The sequence below is a fragment of the Pantherophis guttatus genome, chromosome 7, assembly GCF_059756535.1.
Source record: "Pantherophis guttatus breed Tessera chromosome 7, ASM5975653v1, whole genome shotgun sequence".
Lineage (NCBI taxonomy): Eukaryota > Metazoa > Chordata > Lepidosauria > Squamata > Colubridae > Pantherophis > Pantherophis guttatus.
In genome coordinates this window covers 32878398-32884584 of record NC_142069.1, presented here as the reverse complement: position 1 = coordinate 32884584, position 6187 = coordinate 32878398, and positions in this window count along the sequence as shown.

Below are 6187 nucleotides of genomic sequence, written 5' to 3'. Positions count from 1 at the left end.
GACAAGTGGTTGCCTTTGTTTTTCCTAATGAAATAAAAGCAAGTGAAAGATTAAAGAAGTGAAAGAAGTTAAAATTGCTTTTAACTGCTTTTCAGCTATTAGGAACCTTTAGATCAACAAGTTTTTTACAACACTGGAAGAGTTTCCTTCAATCCCTAGTGAAAAAAGTTTTAAATACAAGTTTAAGTGTTAAAAGCAAGGTTTTTTTTCTGGAATAAACAGCAAATTAAAACTTTGATTTTATAAAGTTACAAATGGACTAGGGGTCTAGATAAATTTGAAATAAAATTTTGGATTTTAAGAATCTTGCTATGGGAAATTCTTTGAAATCATAAAAAAGAGATAAGTTTTTTTTAAAAAACGGGATATTAGAAGGAACTAGAAGATTACAATTAAAGGAGAAGAACACTCACTCGGCTTAGTCATACAGAATGAAGCAAAATATTTTATCATTGTACATGTTAAAGGATATTTTTGAACAATGGACCCAGAAGTTTTTTTTTTTTTAAGTTTAGTCAGAAGCTGCCCAGAGTTATTTTACAGGGGAGATTTGACAGCATAAAAATTTAACAAATAAATAAATAAGTAAAGTTATTTTTAAGAGGGTATGCAATTCCAAATAGACTGTGTTTAAAAAATGTTATGGAAGAACAAGTTTACCAGACCAGACAGACTGTTCTGAAATTGGGTTTAAAAAAGACAGGTTACAAGAATATTGGGAGGAAATACTACATTGGATATACAAATAAAATCAATTAATGTCTTAATAATTAAAAGGGATAAACAAATAAAAAGAATGATATGAATAACTTTCCCATATTGAACTTACAAGAGACTTGTTAAAATTTTGAACAATTTTCTGAAAAGAGACAAAGAAAAAAATGAAATCAAATTCTAGAACGTTATTTGAAAGGACTATAGATCAATATTGTTAGAAGTAAAAAGAAGGACTATAAAGTTGGTTTATTGATCAAGTTTATAATATCTATATTCTGCTATCTCTGCTAATTCTTATTGGACTTTTGCTAATATCAGGACTAAAATGACTTTATGGATATATTTATAGATAAAAGATATGGGGGGAAAATATGGGGAAAAGTCAGCAACTATAGCTGGCAATGACTAGTGGAGTAGAATCCATAGGGACACCTTTAAGTTTTTTTTAATAGGGAAAAGAGATTGTTTTGCTGAATTTTAAGAGAAAGTGCTAAGTTACTAAAATAGTTTATACTTGTGATGAATTGTCACTTGTCACTTCTTTATATATTTATTTTCTTTCACTTTACTATATTCTTATTTATTGTTTCTTAATTTTACTTTCTATTTATCCTTTTCTGCATTTTCTAATTTTTTCTTTTTCTTTTTTAATCTGTATTAATTTTTTAATGTTGTAAATTGTATTCTTTAATAAAATTACTATTAAAAAAACAAGAAATAGAATTCCTGGTTGTCACTCATCCTAATTGTGTTTCTTATCAACAGGCTTAGTGACCTTTTGATAGACTTTTATAACTTTTATTTGATTAGCGGTGCAGTGTGAAGACTTTTTACCATGTCTTCCAGAATTCCATTAAGTTTTAGTCCCGGGGCTTTTGAAAAACACCTGATTGGGAATGGCTGCTGTAAGCCATTGAAAGAAATAAACTCTCAGTCCTCTTAAAAGCTCTCGGGTCTAAGATATAGCTTGGCCATTCTGACCAAACATTTCTTATTTTTTCAAAGGATTCTTATACTGAAAGAGAATGATGAGTGCTTACCTGGTAATGTAAGGGCAGAAAGCAGCTGAATGCTCATCAGAAACATCCCAAAACAGCCTTTCATAGATTGCAAAGGATCCCATAAAGATGTTTACATGAGCTTTAACAAGGCACATTAAGCCTAAGACATCCAAACTTTCTGGATGCCATGAAGAATATGTTTGTCCTTCTTTCAAATGTTTTGCTCTTCTCTTTCGCTGCCTACTGCATCCTCTTTTAGCTGTGGAGTGTTTTCTCATTCTCTTGAAGTGGGAGAAAGAGCATCTGGGGTGCTTGGAGCAGCACTTTGCTGGATGCAGAGGCAAGGAGTGGGCACAGGCTTTGAACGAGAGCACTCATAAACAACTTTGAATTGGAAATTGTAAAAAGGAAAGAAATACGTTCTGGAGATCTCAGCGCATGTAAGCATCTAGGAACAGCAAATAGCATTATTCTTCTGAACCACTGAACAGACAGTAAATATAGGAAAAGGCATTGTATATAGGAATTTTTCCCATTGCTGCATTGACAGGCATTTCTCTAGTCACCAAGTTGGCAAAAAAAAAACGAAGTCTTGCCTGCTAAATAGTGCTATACCAATAGCTTCAGTGACAATGCTGGTGACAGTTGCTGTCCTTATGATTTCAACATGAGACACTTTAAAGGCAGCAAATGCTGGAGTCCCTGGCTGCATTTCCCCTTTAATCAGTGTTACATGACAGGTAGGAAAACCAGCAACCAGCAATTGCTGGCCTTAACATGGTAGGCCAGGTCTGAGCAGTTGTGAGCAGATGCCTGGAATGTTTCAGGTTATCAGAATGTTACATAGCTAACAAAGAACTAAGCCGTGCTACTGACCTGTTAATTTGGTCTATTTATGAACATAAATCTACTGCTCTTATGAAAAGGTCCTGGACCTGTTTAGTTTGCATCTGGTTGTCTTCTAGAAGAGTGCTAAACTCATGTGTACTAGTTGCTCATGCAAGAAGGGGATATGGGCTGAAGGTTGAAGGAATAATAATCTCAGTTATTATTAATTCCCATGCAGCAGAGCAGACCTAAGTTGGACAATTCTTTATTGCTAAGTAAATGGATGTAGATTTAATAATGCAAAAATATCACTCCTGTGTGCCGAGTACTATTTGATATATTGGACATACTGTAATCTCTATATAAGGGGAACATGTCCATATGAAGAAGAGTTGAAACTGATAGAACTTGGAAAATATACATATTTCTCTACAACTTAGAAAACATCATGTCACGTTTAGATACAGTATCATAGCTCTAACATTTTTTATAATACCCCTGCTTTTCCAGCAGAGGCCTGGCAGGAACAGTTGTCTTCACATCAAAAGCATGTACTTTTAGTTTTTAAAAGTATATTGGCATGTTTTAAACAAAACATCTGTAACTGTTCAATAAATGCTTTTCTGGTCAGTTATTCCTAGCCCAAGAGGACAAAAAAGAGAAGATAGATGTGCAGAGTTTTTAAGTTGCACTTGAAAAGGGGTGGCAAGTGCACACAATCCTATTAAAATTGTCTTTAGTTCACCACCACATGCCTTCATCTGTTTGTCGCAGACTCTGGCTTCTGCCTGTTTTAGGTTTAATTTTAAGGCCATATTTGAGTGTCTTGATTTATCTATATCACATGACATGGCTAAGGGTTATGAGAACTGAAATGCGAAGTACTCGGGCAGGAATTTTGGGAGAAAGTGGCTAGACCCTTTGACTTTCATAGTAGCCGTCTCCAGTTTCATATGGAAATAATGTATCAAGCATTTATTTACAGAGGACAACAGCAGGAACAGGCGGAACAATATGCTTTTTGTGTAACTTTTAAAGGGCCTAAAATCCGAGCATTACTTCCATTCCAGGCTTTGAATCTCCCACACTCTTTCTAATCTAACTCTTCAACCGCTGGAAAAGTCTAAATAACTACCTAAGCCTATGAAGATGGTTTCCTTAGTTTTAGGTGATTTTTTTCCTTACATTCAATTGTGTCTGATTCTCAGAGACTGCTCAGACAAGTCCCTGCAGTTTACTTGATAAGACTTTTCAGAAGTGGTTTGCCATTGCCTCCTTCCTAGGAGTCAGAGAGAGTGATTGGCCTAAGGTCACCCATTTGGCTTTGTGCCCAGGGAGCAACTAGAACTCATGGTCTCAGTAACAGTAACAGAGTTGGAAGGGACCTTGGAGGTCATCTAGTCCAACCCCCTGCTCACCGTCCTATCTTGATGCCTTAACTACTACACCAAACTGGCTGTCTTTTAGGTGAGAGAATCATGCTATATTTGTTAATCATGTTTATCTGGGCAACATTTATAATATTAATGCCAACATATAAATGTTTTTAAATGGTAACACTGGAATATGTTTATTTGGCACACCATACCACATCTTGGCTGCAAAATCTGGATGATACTGGCTGATGGCAGAAAGTTACAAAAGAGAGAGAGAGAGAGAGAGAGATTTTGTTTTTTGTTACCATATAATTACCATTTTCTTCATGCGTTGTAGCCCATGTTGGCTAGCTCTAGTTTATATCCATAGCATCATTCAATAGATCTTTATTCTCAACTGATTTTAAAGTGGAGGCAAAGATTTTGTTCTTTTATCCTGTATTTTGTCTTTTATTTAACAATGGAAGATGAGGTTAAATCCATTTTTAAAAAGAGGCAATAAGTTCCCCCTTTGAAAAATGAGACAAGATGGTGGGCATTTCAGTTCCTTTCAGTAATATTATATCACAGTTTACCTACATGTGCATTCATGTCTGTGTAATTTGCATGGTGTCTTAGAATACACAACTGATCATTGGTTGCCAGTATTTCAGCTCATACAGATATTTGTGATGTTAGGTTGTTGGGATCCTCTGATCTTGTGAGGGATCTCACGAAGAACGATGGTTCGTTGAGGGCGCTTCCAAGAAAAGGTCAGCATGCAAGGATGCAATCAAATTAAGTCTTTATTTAGAAGTAAAAGTGGAGTAAAATAAATTCCCAGGCATGGAGGCATCCATGCCTGGATTGAGCCCATGGATCAGTCCCATAGGAGAGTAGAACAAGAGCAGGGAAAAAGGGAAAAGCAGGGAGCAGCCCCTGTGCAGGGGTTCTTATAGGGGCCCCTGGCCCCTCCCTTACCCATGTGTGTGAGGGGGCTGGAGGGCCATTAACTCTCCCCAATGGGGCTGCAGGGGCTGGAGCCCCTTGACCCACCAGTGGGATCAAAGGTGCCTCTTTCCTCCCATCTGGTGGCCTTTGAAGAGACTGCCATGGCTGGCACAAAACACCTAACAGATCTTGCTTTTCTTCTTGCAAACGTTTCATCATCAGGCATTAATAATAATCAAACATTATCAGTGGAGTGAGAACAAAGTTTGCTGGTTGTTTATATATGGCATAAACATGATAAACAAATATAGCATGATTCTCTCACCTAAAAGAGAGCCAGTTTGGGGTAATAGTTAAGACATCAAGCCAGGAACCAGGAGACCATTAGTTCTAGTCCCTCCCTGGTTTGTCCTACCAATCTTGACCAAGGTAAGTCAAATACATTCTGAGCTACATATATTCTCCCCTATTGCAGGTATTTGTGAATTTGGATGTTAAATTTTTTCAAGAAGTCCCATCCGAGATGGATATGAATCCATGCAAATGCTAGCTATATTTGAAAAAATACATGGGGCCAAAATATACATACTATAATCATACAATTTAAATAGATGAAAAAACAGGCAGATATCTTGGTTTTTTAATGTATTCCTGATCAGGATTAAAGCGTGCACCAGTTCTATAACAAAAAGCTTTCAGAATAAGGTTGCTGCCTCCCCACCCCATACAAATTACTATATGTGTGATTTGGCCTCCTATTCACCTTCATTCATTTGATCTCTGTGGCTGAGTCTTCATTAGCCATACTGCTGCACAGTTCTGATTTTTTGATATTTTTATGTACATATCTTTTAGTAAATAATAGTACATATCAGTTTTCTGATTACTTAAAAAGTTATGTATCATAAATAATATCATCAGTTAGCCTACATTACATTAAGGTTTACATAATTACCTAAATCTAGTTACACGTTTCTGAAATTAAATATTGCATTTAGATTTACTTACAATTTGGGTACTATTATAAAATAGAAACAGTCATTTTTCCAATTACAATAAATTACATCGGAATTAATTACTTACCTATGTTCCATGATGTCATAAACAGAATTAAAATCACCTACCTTTACACCAGGGGTGTCAAACTCACGTCATCATGTTGTCGTCACATGATGTATTGCGGCTTTTTTCACCTTTGCTAAAATGGGGAGAGGTGGCCAGCGCGTGATGCATCCGGCCCATGCTCTACTCTTTGTTTAAAGTGAATTATTAAAATAAATATCCATTGATGAAATAATCCAAGAATTTGCAAATAGAAAATGATATAAAATTAAA